Source organism: Rhinopithecus roxellana, chromosome 21, assembly GCF_007565055.1.
Source record: "Rhinopithecus roxellana isolate Shanxi Qingling chromosome 21, ASM756505v1, whole genome shotgun sequence".
Classification (NCBI taxonomy): Eukaryota; Metazoa; Chordata; class Mammalia; order Primates; family Cercopithecidae; genus Rhinopithecus; species Rhinopithecus roxellana.
The window spans coordinates 14,226,820-14,245,264 of record NC_044569.1 but is presented as its reverse complement, the minus strand read 5'-3'; the positions used below and the strand labels follow the sequence as shown (position 1 = coordinate 14,245,264).

Genomic DNA, 18,445 nt, shown 5'->3' with positions numbered 1-18,445 from the left:
TTAGTCAACGTAGGCAGTTGTCAGAGGCTTTCTCTGCTTTTGTGTAAAGAGGACAAATCCCAGTAATAATTTTGATGTGTTCTATTCTCAACTCTCTGACATTTCTTTTTCCTTTTCAGTGCAGGTTTCTCATACTTCATGGAGAGATAGAAAGCACCAGATGACAGCCACCACACATTTTTATTGCCATTGCTATAAGATGCTTCTAACCATCGTAAAATTATGAAACACTGAATTCCTTAAAAGTTGTCCACTTGCCGATTTATCTGATGGTAACTATTAAATATTTAAAAGTAACTTTAATGAATCTACTTGTGATGATTGTGTGAGCAATCTATTCTCTGAATTCCACCAAAAAAACATTTTATGACCAAAGTCATAACGAACATATTTCTATAGTCCTAAGCCGGCAAGATAAATAGAGATCTGCTTATAATATAAAAAACGTATTTATTCCTAAACTAATAAGATGATTATCAATCTGTAAAAGACTATGAAAATCAATACCGTATACTTGGCTATACTTGGTGAGAATTTTGGAAACATGTCTGTTCTTTTTTATTTGTGTTCTGGAAGATACTTAGCCCACCTTTTTTTTTTTTTTTTTTGAGACGGAGTCTTGCTCTTGTTGCCCAGGCTGGAGTGCAGTGGCATGATCTCGGCTCACTGCATCCTCCACCTCCTGGGTTCAAGCAATACTCCTGCCTCAGCCTCCCAAGTAGCTGGGACTACAGGCGTGCGCCACCACGCCCAGCTAATTTTTGTATTTTTAGTAGAGGCGGGGTTTCACCATGTTGGCCAGATGGTCTCGATCTTTTGACCTCATGATCCGCCCGCCTCGGCTTACTTAGCCCACTTTTAAGGACAAATCCAGCTGTCCTTACCCTTCACAGCAAATAACAAACATAGTGATTAGTGGGGGTGAAGAGATGTTGGTCAAGGGGTACAAAAGTATAGTCAGATAAAAGGAATATGTTCTAGTATTTGATAGAATAGTAGGCAAATTATAGTTAACAAAAATGTATTGTACACTTCAAAGTAGCTAGAAGCAAAGAACTGTAATGTCCCCAACACAAAGAAAAGATAAATGTTTGGGGTGACAGTATCTCAATTACTCTGATTTGATCATTACACATTGTATGCAGGTATCAAAATATCACATATCCCCCCAAAATATGTACAATTGTTGTATATTAATAAAAATAAATACAAACAAAAAGACCAAAATAGTAATTACTTATAGTGTAATTATTAGCCTAGGGCCAATCTGGACAAGCACCTGTTCAACACCATATCCTCATTTTCTGGCACCCAGTAGACACTGCAGAAGTATTTTTGATTGGTCCTGCAGAGGTTCTACCCCGCCCTCACCAGGTGCAGGTGGATGCCAGGTGCCAGCCTGGGAGAGGCTCTAAGTTCTAAAGAGTGTGTCTGTGGATGGTGCGCTTTGATCTTTTAGTTCATACAGCTCTGCTTTTGATTAACAGCACAGAACACTGGGCCCAGACTCTTGCCAGAAGATGCCTTTGAACTGTTTGCTGCTCACCTTTTAGTGAAAGCTCTTGACACAAATATTAAAGAAAAGTGTTTAAAGGACGTGCGGTCAATGCATTCCTGACGGTGACTCTTTCATGGATTGAAAGCTCTGAAGTCCCACACTGGAAAAACACTTCGAGAGACCTACACAGATAATGGTGTGTATAACTTCAGAGGCCTGTGCTGTCTCTTGAAGTGCATATTGATGCCCTAGAGGGTTCTGTCATGATAAAAAACAGCCTTCAGTTTTTTCCATCTCTAATCCATTGGTAGTGAAGACCAAGAGCACTGTTTTGAAATGGATCTGAGCCCAGTTTGGTCTAAGCAGAAAAGAGTTCTATGATGGATCCACACACTCTAAGTTGGGGTGAGAAAGCTGCTGGGCCATGGGCTATGATTTTGGTATCCTTACTCTGGAAATTAAGGTAGACTACTAGCAAGTTGTGTATGTTGACCACACACTTTCTAATTTATCCAGAACATTGCTTCCATTGAGTTGGACTTGGTCATTATATCCTCAGTTTGCATTTAGGGAAAATTTTAAAAAGAGTCCCATGACACCTGCCTTCACTTTTTTTGTCAGAATGTCATCGAAAAACACTGGCCATGTCAGATAAAATGTCCTTGTCAGACCTAAGTGTCAGGAAAATCTTTGCTTCACTGAAGAATTTTATTCTTTCAGGACAAAATATGAATGACATAATATACAGTATTCTTCTTTGCTTCTGCTTTTAGGAATATCAGCTTAATGTCAATAATTGCATAGCATACCATAACAAAAATCATACAATGATACTAATTTTTATTTATATCTCTATCCATCAATCTATCCCACTGTTGAGCTAACAATCCTTATAAGCCACTCCAAATTCTTTGTGGAACAAATTAAGATACATAAAGGTAAACAAATAATACTGTATAGATGTTAATATTTTAATTCTCCCATGAAAAATAAAAGTTTGCCTTCCTTTGGCTTCAGAAAATTCATTAATTTTCCAGCTTTAAGACTGAAGAGTAATGAACACATGCTATCAGCAGATTTAAGTATCGGACTGACTACAGTTCAAGCCTTCCCCTTCATATTCCTCTCCAGTATGACTGAATAACTTCTTTTCCCTAGAGACAGATATTTAGCCTTAAATTTTATTAGAAGGAGAAAGAACAAAAAATTTTTAAATATCAAAGCAATATAAATCTACGGTGGTATTCAGAGTTGTTCATTTTTAATAGAAATAAATTACTAGTTCAAATAACTTCTCCAAAACAAGTTTCCCAGCCCACCAAAGCAGCCGCTGGTGAGCAGCCTCACCTGTTATCATCAGTCTTTTCTCGTCACACTTCCCTATTTAAGTGTGGAATTGTTCCCAGTTCAAAGATACATGGGAGAGAAGTGGCTGGATGGGTAGGATGCACAGAAAACCTCGTGCGTATTCTCTGGGAGAAGCTTCTGTAGATGAATCTAAGAGCCACAACAGATGACCTCTGGGGAGGTTTGTGGCTATCATCATGAAGAAAGGCTTAACCATTACACAAATCTTTGCAATATTTTTCTTCTGAATTTCTTAGGCCCAGGAGGCTCTATTGCTCAAGTTCATTTTAAAGCACACTGGTTTCAAAACCCGCATAAGTGTTCACCGAATTAAAAAAATTCTTTCTCAAGCTCTAGGTATGCTGACAAGTTCAGTAGACCGGAAGTGCGATACTTCTACCCGTGAGCCTCCTGCAGAGTCAGCACCTCACGGGAGAAGGCAGGGGCCCTGAGCTCCGTTCCGGGTCAGTGCCTTACTTCCTGTGTGATCTCTGCAAAGTTATTTCGTCAACCTCTCAGTCTCAGTTTTCTCATACATAAAGGAGGGACAAAAGTCATATCCAACTTGCAGATTGTGCAGATTAAATGCATGTCATGTAAAGCACATGGAGTGTACTAAATTCTCAATAAATACCAGTTCCCTCCCTTCACCTTTCAGCCCCTCGTCTCCCCAGCAATATTTTCAGATGAAGAAGTGAGAATTTTCAGTCTTATTTACACCAAAGATCACGTTTCGTTAGTCAAAATAAAAGTGACCGTATAATCTAAGGACATAAGTGAGTTATGTGGTCTGAGAACAGGACAGAATAATTAAAAGCAGGCCTGTGCTGAAAACCTGGAAATACGCTGCACATCATCTCTGCATCCTTCCCTCACGCCTCCTTCTCTCTCCCACAGGGTAGTAGAGCAAAGAAAGTAGAACTCAGGGCAGGGCTTGTGTCTGTTTTGTTCACTGGTGTACCCCAAGTGTGGAGAATCCTCATATAGATTTGATGCTCAATAAATATTTGATAAACTGAATTAAATATTCAGAAAGAAAGCAGAACTGTTTTGGGACTTCATATCCTGTTTTCCCTGGAGTTCAGCATAAATAAAATAATTATTTCTAACAAAAAAGTTAAAGAAAGTCTTTAATTTTCTACCACAGGAAAAGGTATTAGATTTTTATTCATTTTCCTCAAGCACATACCCAAAAAAATCCCCCCAAACAAATAAACATCAGTAAACGATGTCTGGAAACCCAGTGTCGCAATAGGTTACAAATAAAGCAAAGAGTGCCCCTGCTCAAACTGCTGTTTATCTTGCAAGGGCCTTCCAGGGTGGAGCTCTCTCACCCTCTCTTGGCCCAGCCCTAAACTTCACTATAAGTAAGCAGAATACAGCTGAGACAAGAGGAAGTAGTTCATTTGCATAATACAAACAAAGACACCCAGGTGAATGGTTTGCCACTTACCAATGTTTGCTTTGCTCATTAGTGAAACAATTTACCAGTAAGTCTACCTAAAGTCTAATATGCTATACTTTTTTTTTCCCCAGAAAGTTGGTCAATGGAGAAGGCATCAATTGGCAACATTCGGTTGGACCGGTTAATGATGGTTTGCTTTTCAAAAGATACTAGCAGACAGCATTAATCTTATTACTCTCTTTAAATATAATCTGGACGCAGAGAATCACTCACATGCTTTAAGTTAGTTGCAAAGTTTTGGGGGAAAATGTCAGAGATTTTGTTTTGTTTTTGGATGTCTGGCATCTGATAAGCAATGGATATTTTGGTAGCCAAAATATCCACTGTTTCTCTGGATACTAAAAATGATTATATTAATAGAAATAGCAGGGACTGTGAAGATTGGCTGTGACAAGTGATGCTGTGGTTTACTCTGACTTAGATTTGCTTCCATGGAGGTTTGACTGTGAGATGGAGATCTGTGGCGAGTGCCACTGGGGTGTGCTCTGGGCAAAACCACTATGACAGCAGTGAAGGAAGAAGGATCAGGTGGGAGGGGCATGTTGGAGTCCTGAGCCGGGATGCCCTTCAGAACTGGCCCAAACTGAAGCAGTGGGGATGAGTCTCAGTGGCCAGACATTGGATGTGGGCTGCCCAGGGAGGAAGCATGACCTCGTGTGAGGCAGCTCCCTTTGGCCAAAGGCAATTTTCCAGAAGGGATGCAGCTGAGGGCTGCCAGCTTCCACCAATTCCAGCAGCTGGCGGAAAGAGTACTTTGGCTCTGAAGGAGTATCTGGGTCGCCAACTACAGCATCCACCAAAACTGGCAAGTTTAAATAACAAAATATTTAGGAATGAGTACTTCCTATGTAACCCTCATATAAAGGACATTTCACAAATATTTGTCAAACTGAATACATGAGTGGTTATTAGGATAGAAGAATGACAAGTAGTGGATTTAAACCCCAACAGAAGGGATTTAAATAAGGCTAAACACAAATACAGAATTATAATAATGAACCACTCAGAGCAGAAGAACTTCCAGTCTAGATAGCTGTATTATGACTTCATCATTGGATTTAGTTACTCGAATTCGGAATTTAAGCCTTACAGCAAAAGTAGAGGGAAAAGATGGAAAAGGGACTCCGATTTTGGGGATCAAGGTTCAACAAGTGAGGGTCCCCCACTCACTTGGAAAGGGCTATCATTCTACTACATTAGAATTTGGCAGAAAAACTCAAGGCTTTAAAAAGGAAATAATCAGTCTGTGTGAAGCAGCTGAAAGAAGTGAAAAACATCATTGATTGAATTTTTCCAAAATTAATGACTGTTCCTGCTTGGAGCCCTTTCAACTAAGGTAATCAACATCTAAAGTTCTTGTGAAGGTCATTTCTGAGCACAGTCTATTCCGCTCCATCGAATGATCCAGTTCCTCTTTGTCTGAGTGTCTGGACATGCTCATCATGCAGCCAGCTATCTAATCACAAAGAAATTTTCCCGACACTACGCATTAGAAGATACCCCTTACTTTATAAAGTTATATAAATTAGAATCTATTTTATCCAGGGGCTTATATGGTTAATTTCAAAGATGCTTTGTCTTCTTTTCTCAGTGGTCTTCATACCAAAATAAAGTTGAGCTTTCATGAAGGCTCTCAAATAGAGTTGGTGTTTTTATGGTATTGTTCACATGTTCTTAATTTTGTTTTTTCCTCAACTTTTAAATGTTCAGAAAAATTTTTTAAATATGGACTTTTGATAAGAAAATTTAAGATGATCATGAACTGCACTGACATTTTATCGTCATCAAGCTACAGAATACTTCTATTTTGTTTCATTTACTTTGGTTTTACTTTTTTCTCTATTATCTTCTGTCTCTAATCTCACAGCCCCCTCCAACCCTAGTCAGCTTTTATAATATATATGAAATATATAATATTTATAATATATATGTTCATCCATTCTACCTTTTACACACACATACACACACACACACACACACACACACAGAGATGTGAAAAATTTTGGCATTCACTGTGCTTAATTTACATAGATGATACTGTGGCATAAGTATCTTTCTAACTTTTCTTATTCAACACTGTTTTTAAAGATCTACTCATGATGTTACATATAAGCATAAGTGATTGCTTTTTACATTCCATCACATGCCATGCTATTCATACATTGGTAAGTCTACTAACAGTAACAGCTCTACCATGAACATGAACACACCTTATCCTTGAGCACCCGAGTGATTCGTGGAGGGTATATTCAGCAGTAGAATTGTTGGATTGTTGGGTATATCCCTACTAAATCTCAGCAAACTCAGTGAGATTATATTCCCAAATAGCTCTATTAGATTATATTCTCACCAGCAAGGTATCAAGGATTCCATTTCTATATATCTTCACCAGCAGTTGATGTTATGCAACTTTTTAGTTTTTGTCAATCTGATGATTATAGACTGACACTTTATCAATGATTTAATTAGTATTTTCCTAATTTTGAAAGAGTTTGGGCATCTTTTAATATTTACTACCCATTTAGGTTCCTCTTTCTGTGAATTGCCTATTCACAGACATTGCTTATTTTTTTCTTTAGGTTTTCTTTCTTTTTCTCCTTTCTTTTCTTTTTAAAATGTGCCATATGGAGAGTCTTATTTAAATGCCTTTAACATTCGGAAAACTTTGGACTTTCCTAAAAGCTATACAAGTGTCATAGGGTAAACTTTTTGCGTTGACTTTGACTTTCAAGAAACCTACAGCCATATCTGACATGTAATCACAGTTGTGTTTTCCCTTTCAGCAAGTGTACTCACATTCTTGTACTTTCTTGGAACCTAATTTTTGTATTCAATGTTATTATTAACTTTATTTTTATGTCTCTTGTCATAACCTAACTCAAAAGATGTTTTGAAGGAGTCAGGCATAAGTGAATCAATAAGCTTATTTTTTTTCAAAATGTTCCAGTTTAATTTAAATTGGTCTTCTAGCTAGAACAAAATGTGTTCCCACTCACCTTAAAGTGACAATAGGCTTCTGAATTCCACTGGCTGTAGGTGTCATCTAGTTCAACAACACATTTTCAAATAGGAGATGGAAGACCACAGAAGTCACCTGAAGCTGTTTAGGAGACACAGGCTGGAGCAAAACTGGAATGGCCTGGCATTAAATCTGGTTTTTCTTTTCTTCTTATTTATTAATGTAATTTAAACAATTTTTGGTTTCTATTTTGCTTAGTAGAAAAGGTTTATACATGGATCACATGTCTGTGTGCGTATCTCTGTGTGAAAATGTCTGTTTTTTGTAAAGCTTATGTATGTTTCTTCCCCTCTCTCATTGGCATTTATCTTGATACAATTGACTTGAGGTTTCTGGTCTTGGTAAATTTCCTATTATTTCTGAAGCTTTGAAAAATTAATCAAATCTAATTAGAAATGTAAAATTCCAACTCAAACTTTGGAAGTCAAATTAAAACTCCTCTGGTAATCTCTGAGATACTATATACAAATATCATCCTACTTATTAATTGTTCAGCTCTTTTCTTAAATCATACATGAATGACTTGTCAAAGATAAAGTATTGGCATCAGAAAGATTCTCAATATCAGGACTTGAAGGTCATGTACACTTCAGTCTGGAGCTTCCGAGAATGGACCCCTGATCTCCTATCCTTGTAGAATCCACACTTTCCTGGTGAGGCCTAAACAGGCAGGGAGCAGCACAGCTGGGAAGAACCCCATGTTCCTGACCTGGATCAAGGGAATGCTACCCCCACAATGGTGATACTAATATTTTTTCACGGAAACTGGCTTCCAAGTTGAACAAGACAGGCAAAGGGGACATGGCGAATCCCCCTCTTAACACTTATGCTTAGAGTGACATGTCTGTTCATGTTCACAAGTTGGCGTTAAAGCAACTCACATGGCCATATCTGTCTAGAAGGGGTCAGGGGAGTGCAACTCTTTTATGTACCCAGAAAGGGGGAGAAATATTTGGTAAAGACTACTAATGACTACCACCGTCTACAACCCTCACTTTTTCTGACTATGATTATAATGATACCCTTTGCCTTTACAGAGTATAGCTGTGCCTAATCAAAGGGCACACCAGCCAGATCTAGAGATGGGAGTGACTTCTAAGGAGCATGGACTTCACCTGGGAAGGTGATGGGCTTGCTGGGGAGCTGTGGTGTTTGAGAGCCAGATGGTTGACTCATGAAACAGTAATCCAGGAGTGAAACAGAAACCAAGCTCTTAGGCAAGTAGTGCTACCAAGTCATCAATATGAAGGGACCAGGCAGAGAGCAGGAGACTCGGATACTGGGGAAATCAGACAAAACAAGAACCCACCTACCTGCCCTCTGTCCTCCTGCCTCCCACAAGTACTTTTTGTGCACTTATGAAGTGGCAAGTACTATTTTAGGTTCTAGGGATTCAGCAGTGAAAAGACAAGTGGAGGAACTAAAACAATCAAAAAAGTGTCTGAGGACTTGAGTGTACACAGGGGGAGAGACCCTGTCAAAGGTCATGTGTGTGTACTCTATGCTGAGTATTTCATACCCATGGCTCATTTGAAACATGCAAGAACTCAAAGAGGTGAGTACTGCTATTACAGGTTAAGTATCCCAAATCCAAAAATCAGAAATCCAAAATACTCCAATGAGCATATTTTTTGAGTGTCACATCAGTACTCAAAAATTTTCAGATTTTGGATTTTCAGATTTGGGATGTTGATCTGGTAAGTGGAATGCAAACATTCCAAAATCCCAAAAAATCTGAAATCTGAAGCACTTATAGTCCCAAGCATCTCAGGTAAGGGACACTCAACATGTATAACCATTTTTTCAATGAGGCAACAGTCCTTCAGGGTGGTAAACGATTGGCCCATGGTCATGCAATTGATCCAAGTCCTGGTTTTCTGACTCTAAAGGCCCTTTTCATTTTATTTTTGGACAATAACATTGTCATTTTTTAACAGAATAAACACAAGTTTCTAGAGTTTAGATCTCTGCTTTCTAAGGTTACTGTTTTCCATCTGAGATCTGTTTTCTGCTGATAATTACAAAGTTTTGAAAATAATTCAAGCCATATATATATAATTTATAAATACCATACATACATATATATAAAATTGTTTTACATGACTGCTAAGGGATGCTTCAAACTGACATTTTTAAAAGCCAACTGAATATACTGAAGGTATTTTTTAAAAACAGTTACTTTGATTTGAAACAACCTCTTGGTTATGATAAAAGTAGTCTCATCTCTAAATCAGACAAATATAGACGGCCATAAGATAATTAAATCAGAATCTGTTTTCTCTTTGCAGGAAGTGAATCTAAGTGTCAAGACAGTCCCCACTCTTTTCAGGCTTATGGTATTAACAGCATCACATCACAAAATATTGTCAGGTTCTTGTGGCAGCAATAATGCTTTCACTTATAAAATGTGACTACAGTTCTTAAGTTGGTTCCTCTGGACCTCTGTCATCTACACACACAAACATGCACAGTCACTAGTTAGGTTAAGTTGAATTCGGCTTAAGAAGTGCTAGAAAAAGGCTTCTGAACTGTTGAAACCATGCTAGGGGTCAGTTGGTGGATTTTTCACCAAAAGGGTCATACAGATGTCTAGGTTTTTCAGTGTGAGATATCCATATTCCAAAACGCCATTCTGAGCAGGAAGCAAGAAAGGATTGTACAAAGGCTACATTGAAAGTATAATGAAGCCAAATTCTTCTGCTCCAGTTTAGAAGGGGTTTTGCACTTTTCAGGGTGGAATACTTATAACTCAAAATTCACAGATCAAACAGGTACACAGGCCACAGGTACTCAGGGGTTGGGTGTTACCAAAGGGTTAAAAAAAAAAAACAAAAAGAAGAGTTGAGAGAAAAGGAATTTTCTTTCTATAGCACTATCTATGAGATGGAGCTCTGAGTATAAGCAATCATTTCTGGTTCTCCAGATTGGAAAAGTCATCAGGAGATCACATCATAATCTGTTAAGTAGACAACTATCCTTTAGTGGTGCCAAAGTTTCTATTTCTGATTCTTTGGTCACACAGTGACTTCCTGGGCTATGAAATAGTCTACTCAGTGAAACTAATTATCATAAAAGACATGCAAAAACCTTTTCACAGTCTTTGTCCTGGAATACACAATTGTAAATTGGCATGTGACTTTCTAATTTAGCCTGAGAGTATTGTTCCTTTCCAAGGTTTAGGCACTAGTTGCTGTTATTAAGATAGGAATTGTACAAGTGGTGGCTCAGTCCCAAGTGAGGCTCGGCCTGAATAATCTCACTATGCAGAAGTCGAGAGCACGTGGGGAGAAGAGACAGGCTCCTTGTATCCTGGATTACCCTGACTCTACTGCAGCCAAAGTGCTGTTCTTGAGTTTTATGTCAGGTGAATATTAACAACAGCAGTAGGATAGGTTACTAGACAGTCAGCATGCTTTTTAGGAAAAAGCACAGAAATTTTGAAGGTTTTTGATATATCCTAACATATGATTTGTGTGATGTCTCTGAGGCTCACTTCCCCATTTAAAAATAGAAATAATGTGGTCTGGTGCGGTAGGCTCATGCCTATAATCCCAGCACTTTGGGAGGCTGAGGTGGGAGGATCACTGGAGACCAGGAGTTCGAGACTAGCCTAGCCAACATGGCAAAATCCCATCTCTACTAAAAATAGAAAAATTATCTGGGCGTGGTGGTACATGCTTGTAATCCCAGCTACTTGAGAGGCTGAGGCAGGAGGATTGTTTGAATCCGAGAGGAGGAGGTTGCAGTGAGCCAAGATTGTGCCACTGCACTCCAGCCTGGGTGACAGAGCGAGACTCCATCTCAAAAAAAAAAAAAAAAAAAAAAAAATAATGGTATGCTCTAGTGAAATTAAATGAGACGGCACACTTACTTACTTACTTAGTGAGCCCAGAATCTGGGGCATAGTAAGGATGCAAAAATGTTCGTTCCCTCCTACTCCTTCCCTTCTCTGTAGGAAGAAGTGATTTCAATCATTTATGTTAATACAGATTCCCTTGTTATATAAAATTAAAATTGTAATTTATTTGAGATCAAGTTAGAACTTTGTTGTTGCAAAAACAGAGAAATAGCAAAATGTAACACAAAAATCCCCTCAGATTATGGTGACTCAGATAATTTGCTTTCCAGCTCAGCAGTGTCAGGTAGAACTTGAGTAATGAGTGACCCTGAATCTGATTTACTTCACTTAAACTGCTGCTTAAAACCATTCTTTGTGGTGCGTTCAAGATGGTTTTGCTTAAGTAGCACGTGATGGTGATGCCTTCCTCAAATGGCCCTTGTGATAACCAATTAGTTGCGGTGTCACCTACCTCAACAGAAAAGAAAAAACATTTCAATCTGGAGAAAGATAAAGTGTGCTTCTTTACTAGAAATGGCTGTAAAGTGCTACCAAGTAGAAAAATCTAGAAACAAACTCAAGGTTGTCAAGAAGATTCTAAAACTCTTCCTTTCTTAGATGAGGGACTGTTATTGCAAAGACAATCTGAGGCCTGTGGATTTTAATCAACATAGATTATCCAAAATATGTAAATATACAGGGAACTGACTCTCTGTATGTATATAGCTATTCATTACTTTTGTTTGTGACTCTATGCAAAGCATATTTATATAAAACAATACAAAAACACATAATAGACCATGAAAGTAACACGCGAAAAGCAGCATTATCTTGCTCTGCTCTGAGGAGGCATCAGCCTCCTGACTTGCTTGTGCATTCAGGTGGCAACAAATACATTATTATCTGATCTCAGTTTTAAAAAAGCAGGCACAGAGTACATCACACCAAATGTTGAAATGATCAAACTAAAGAGAAACTTGCCTAATATGAACAGTGCTACTCACCATCACGTGCTACTTAAGCAAAACCATCTTGAAGGCACCACAAAGAATGGTTTTAAGGAGCATGTACACATGTGTTGAAACACCATACTTTATTCCATAAATATGTACAAATATGTCAATAAAAATAAAATAAAACTCAAAAGAAAAAATGAAATCTGTTATCGTCACATCTTTTTTACCTTATCACATCTAGTCACATCCCACGGATCAGTTTCAGGAAATGAGGCATTGGTGTAATTACATTTTCCAGACTACTGAAGTTTAACATTTAAGTACTGAACCCTTTTATTGTAAGCATTTGTGATGGGAAGTGTTCTTAAATGCATCACATTATTTCCCTGCTTTGTGAATTAAATGTGCTAAATGCTATCTAGCCTTTTTTTTTTTTTAAGCAAGTAGCATTTTTACTTCATTTTTTTTTCAAGTATACAATACATTAACAATAGTCGCCATGTTGGACACTAGGGCTCTTGAAGTTGTTCCTCCCATTCAACAAAAATTTTGTATCCTTTGATCATCATTTCTCTAAACCTCACCTTCTCCATGGTAACCACTCTTTTAATCTCTGCTTCTAAGAGTTTGACTTTTTTAGATTCCACATGTAAGTGAGATCATGTAGTATTTGTCTTTCTGTGCCTGGTTTATTTCACTTAGCATAATGTCCTGTGGGTTCATCCATGTTGCAAATTACAAGATTTTCTTATTCTTAAGGCTGAATCGTATTCCCTATGTATATATACCATATTTCCTTTATTCATTCATCCACTGATGGATGCTTAGGCTGATTCCAGATCTTGGCTATTACGAATAGTGCTGCAATAATCATGAAAGTGCAGATATTGCTCTGATATACTGATTTCATTTCCTTTGAATATATACCCAGTAGTGGGACTGCTGGTAGTTCTATTTTTAATTTTTTGAGGACCTTCCATACTGCTTTCCATAATGGCTGTACTAATTTGCCTTCCCACCAAGGGTTCCCTTTCTTCTACATCCATCTAACGGCCTCTTAATGACTCAATTTTTATTAAACATATAGTTGAGTGGGTAAGAAACTCCAAAATGGTTCAATTTCCCAGGCCCATCCTTGTATTTTACACTTGAATGCTAGAGATGCTAAGTGACTTGCTAATGACCACACAGGTGGATATACCAGGAGCTCACCCTAACTGCCCACGTTTCCTAATTCCTAATTTCAGTGGTCTTCCTAGTAGACATAATTCCCAATAATATTGAATTATTGGTCCTTGCTGCTGTTCTCACCAGGCAGGTTCTTCCCTTAAATTCAAGTGTGTCCCTACTGTCTCTCCTACCTCAGGGTTTTCCTCATTTGTCACCTTCTCAGTAAGGTCCTCCACGACTGGCCCTATTTAAATTGGCAACCTCCTTCCACTCATGGCATTCCTTTCGGTTTTCTTTGATTTATTCTTTTCTCTACAGCAGTGATCACCTTCTCACATTCTATGTATTGCCTTTCACCTCCCACTAGAATGTAAACTCCATTAAGAAATTATTATTATTTTTTGAGATGGAGTCTTGCTCTGTCATCCAGGCTGGAGAGCAGTGGCATGATCTCGGCTCACTGCAACGTCCACCTCCCAGGTTCAAGCGATTCTCCTGCCTCAGCCTCCCAAGTAGCTGGGATCACAGGCACATGCCACCAGGCCTGGTTAATTTTTGTATTTTTAGTAGAGACTGGGTTTCACCATGTTGGTCGGGCTGATCTCAAATTCTTGACCTCGTGATCCACCCACCTCAGCCAAGAAAATATTTTTGTCTGTCTTGTTCATGACTGTATTCCTAGGGCTAGAATACTGCCTGGCAAATAATAGGTGCTCAATAAATATGTGTTAAGAAAATCATGTATGGCAGATGTACCTGATAGCAGAAACTTAACTGAAGCACACCCTGAGAATGACCTTATGGGCTAAGAAGAATGTGTGTTCAGAGTTCCAAGTTAAGGAATCCAGGAATGGCCAACCCAGAGATTCATTCTTTTCCGGTGAGGAACATATGAACCTCCAGCCCATCCCATAGAATCCAGGCCATACAGGGGATTGAGGCCTTTTGTTTTGGATTGAATGAAGGTTGCCAAGTGGAGGTAGCTAGCTGGAAGGTGGTAAATGAAAATGCTATGTAAACTTCATGCTTTTGACTGGGTGCAGTGGCTCATGCCTGTAATCCCAGCACTTTGGGAGGCTGAGGCGGGCAGACTGCTTGAGCCCAGGAGTTCGAGACCAGCCTGGGCAATGGGGTGAAATCCATTGTCTACCAAAAATACAAAAAATTAGCTGGGTATACTGGCATGTGCCTGTAGTCCCAGCTACTCAGGAGGCTAAGATGGGAGGATTGCTTGAGGTGGAGGTTGCAGTGAGCCAGTGATTGTACCACTGCCCTCCAGCCTGGGTGACAGAGTGAGACCCAGTCTCAAAACAAAAACACAAACAAAAAACTACTGCATGCTTTTCACAAATGGTAGCTGTTCTCCTATCCAGCCCATCGCCACTGAACCACCCTATGCAAATCCCCTCATTAAACCCCCTATGCAAATCCCCTCATTAAACCCTATATCACGTTCACTGGGTCTGGGTCTCTTCTTTGGCCTCTGAGATATGGTGCCTGTCATCCCTATTGAAGTCAACAGGGGTCCAGCATGACAAATCACTAGTCTGAATGACTAAAACTTGACAGAGTTTGAGTTCTGAATAAATCAGTTCAATAACAAAGAGATTTGTACGTTATTTTTTTTTCTGCTGGTAGAAAAGGTATACGAAATTATTTGTTCAGCCAAGTCTGGTTTGAAAAAAAAGGAAGGTGGAGTCTTAGCTGGTTAATCAGTATCAGAAGTTGGCTTCCTATCAGATGATACAATAAAATATATATTGTATTTACAAACATATTTCTACCAAACTACTGAAAGCATTGGTGACTATACCATCAGCTAAATTTTTAACTAAAATAATGGCCCCCTCACGAAAATCGTCTGTAAGTGCACCTGGAAAGGGTACCATCAATGTCTCATTCTGTTCACCTAAAAGCGGTCTCACTGCTTCACTGGTTCAACATTTAGCTGTTATGGCCCCTTTAGAGTTAGTGGACGGGAAATAAACAACAGTGTTTGTCAAGGAACCATTTGTTAAAACCACAGGGGTGGCTGGGTAGTTTAAAGAGTAATCTTCAGTAAGGTACATGAAAGAGTTTATAATAGTCAGTTTCAAAGGAGGATGAGTCTTTGAGGGATCTGTCTGATGATAATGAAAATAAAATGAAGGTTAAAGTGTTCTTTGCAGTTTTTACCACAGGAGATGATTGGAAGGAAACTAACTCCTTCAAGTAAGGAGATGATTCATAAATTACTGACAAGAAAATAGTGCTTCAATTAAAATGGTGATGATAAAGACTGCAGAGCAAAAAATCATACGAAACAATATTAAATTCTTTACATATATGAAACCACTGTGTGGTGGCTATGCTCAGTGTGAACATATGCACACACATAAACTTACAGGTGACATTACGAGTAACAAGCAAAATTACCCCTTTTCTCTAGTTTCCCAGTTTTGATACTTCACATTATAAGGAATAAAATAACAATAAAAACATATTGGTCACGGGGCATGGGCGATATTAATAGTAGTTTACCTAAGGTAACGAAGGAAAACTTGATTCGAACAGATGGTGATTACTGACATTTTCATACTGACATTTGAAAAGAATTTCCAAAACTGTGCTTTCTTGTATTTTATACAAGAACTATAAATTTGAATATAAATATATCTATAAATATAATTTTTAATACAAATATAAATTATAAGTATATTTATATATAAATATGAAATATAAATATGAATTTGCCAGATAATAACTGCATCACCCACAGACCCAAGGGATGTGAGGTAAAACAAGCTTCGATGTCTTTTGGAGATTCATGATGCAACTACTAATTAAAGGGTCTGAAATTTTCTGTAGGCTACCTATTGATATTGTGAGAAAACCAGTGTTTTAGCAAACAGTACATTAAGCACACAGATACTTTGGTTTTTCCCCAGTAAAGTTTTTAACATAAAAACATACAAGAAAACAAGACATAAGAAAGCTGGGTCAAGGTTTTTTTTGTCCTTGAAAGCTTTCTGAGGAAGACTGGCCTTATATCTAATTACTAGGGTCACAAGGGAAAGGGGAAACCTCTCTCCAAAGAGAGAAATAGCTAAATCAAAGCCTGTCTCGAGAGAGTTTCTGCAGCAGGGCCGGCTAAAATCCATGGGTGGATGATCATGTCACATCGTTTGGAAACAAGTCACTCGGAAGCCAAAGTTTTGTGGTTTATAGAAGGGAGTTAGGGGCTACTAGGAAGGTTTCTGAGCCCATGTACTCCCATCATATCCTGTACTGGTCATATACGGGTGTTTAAATTATCTTAAAGATTGTTCTCAATAGAGTGCAAGCCTCTCTGTCTCTGTCTCTCTCTCTAAGCTTCTTGATGACAGCAACCATTATGGTCACCTTCATATCCACAGTGTCTGGGTCCTAGTTGGTGTTGAATAAATAAATACACATTGAATTAATGACAGAAAGCATGAATAAATGAATGAATATTCTTGTAAGCTACAGAATATTGATACTGGATCAGAGGAACTAAAAATTCTTTCCAAGTGTAGCTCTTAAATAAAACAGTCCTTAATCAATGATATATTTCCATTAGATTGGAAGGCAAGAGAATAATATTCTCAGCCTTTCCCTAGTTTCTGTTTTAATCATTAGTTATTTAATTTTAATTTTTATTCATTCATTATTTTTAATTTCACATGATATGACGTGTAAAACATTGAAACAGCTCAGATAAGGCTAACGTGTCTCTTGACCATTACCCACCAGTTCCTACTCAGAGCTGGAAAGCTTGGAGTCTGTTTGGCACACAAGATTGTCTTCAAGGTCCTATTTTAGGAAATATAAATTACTTAAAATTTTGTCAGTGGCTGCAAAGGATTCCATAAAATGGTTGTATCATAAATTATTTAGTTTTCTCCCATTGATAGAAATTTATGTGTTATCAAGGCTTGCTATTATGGGAAATGTATCAGTGAACATCTTTGCATCCTAGACCAGATACTGAGAAATAAAATTGTTGGATAATTAATTAAAAAATTCAAATATGGCCAAACTATCATCCAAAGAAATGGCTCACCAGACTGACATTCCTTCCAGCAATGTAGAGCATACGCATTTTCTATACTTCGGCCAAAATATTTCTATTATCAAATGTAAGTTATTTTTTTCCAAATAATTCGGGTGAAAAATGGTATCTTCCTTTATTTTGCACTTTCCTGATTACTACTTAGTTTAGCAACTCTTCTTTTTTTTTTTTTTTTTTTTCTTCAGATGGAGTCTTACTCTGTTGCCCAGGCTGGAGGGTAATGGCACAATCTCGGCTCACTGCAACCTCTGCCTCCCGGGTTCAAGTGATTCTCTGCCTCAGCCTCCCGAGTAGCTGGGACTACAGGCGACCGCCACCACGCCCGGCTAATTTTTGTATTTTTTGTAGAGACAAGGTTTCACCGTGTTAGCCAGGATGGTCTCGATTTCCAGACCTCGTGATCCACCAGCCTCGGCCTCCCAAAGAGCTGGGATTACAGGCTTGAGCCGCCATGCCTGGCCCTTTTTTTTTTTTTTTGAGATGGAGTTTCGCTCTTGTTGCCAGGCTGGAGTGCAGTGGTGTGATCTCGGCTCACTGCAACCTCCGCCTCCTGGGTTCAAGCGATTCTACTGCCTCAGCCCCCCGAATAGCTGGAATTACAAGCGCCTACCACCATGCCTGGCTAATTTTTGTATTTTTAGTAGAGACGGGGCTTCTCCATGTTGGCCAGGCTGATCTCGAACTCCTGACCTCAAGTGATCCACCCACCTCGGTCTCCCAAAGTGCTGGGATTACAGGCATGAGCCATGGCACCCGGTTGCAACTTTTTATATACTATTTGTCACTGTATCCATTTTAACCAAGATATTAGTCACATTAAAATCATATTAAAAACATAAAAATTATTAAAAACCCACACAAGTCACAACTATAAATTATCTAGTCCTGTTGCCTTATGGTAAGCAAAACTATACCTTTAAACCATTCACAAATATATAATTGTCTATTCGGTGGCTCCTGAAAAGACCCCTAGCATTACAGATTTTATAATCTTCCTCAGTAGGAAGTTGGAATGCTTCCTACTTCCCACACTTTTACAGCCAAGTTGGTCACCTTTCTGGACAAACAGGCCTCACTTCA

The 18,445-nt window shown here is 38.5% G+C and overlaps 1 protein-coding gene and 1 long non-coding RNA gene across 2 annotated transcripts in view; one reads left to right on the top strand and one right to left on the bottom strand.

Moving 5' to 3' along the window:
* Nucleotides 1-445, top strand: part of LOC104654129 — a 50,971-nt gene extending 50,526 nt beyond the window's left edge. The window contains exon 5 of the long non-coding RNA XR_746787.2: nucleotides 120-445. This is a non-coding gene — a long non-coding RNA (uncharacterized LOC104654129). The remainder of the gene's footprint in view (nucleotides 1-119) is intronic.
* Nucleotides 1-18,445, bottom strand: part of DLGAP1 (DLG associated protein 1) — a 971,529-nt gene that overhangs the window by 522,283 nt on the left and 430,801 nt on the right. The window lies entirely within an intron of this gene.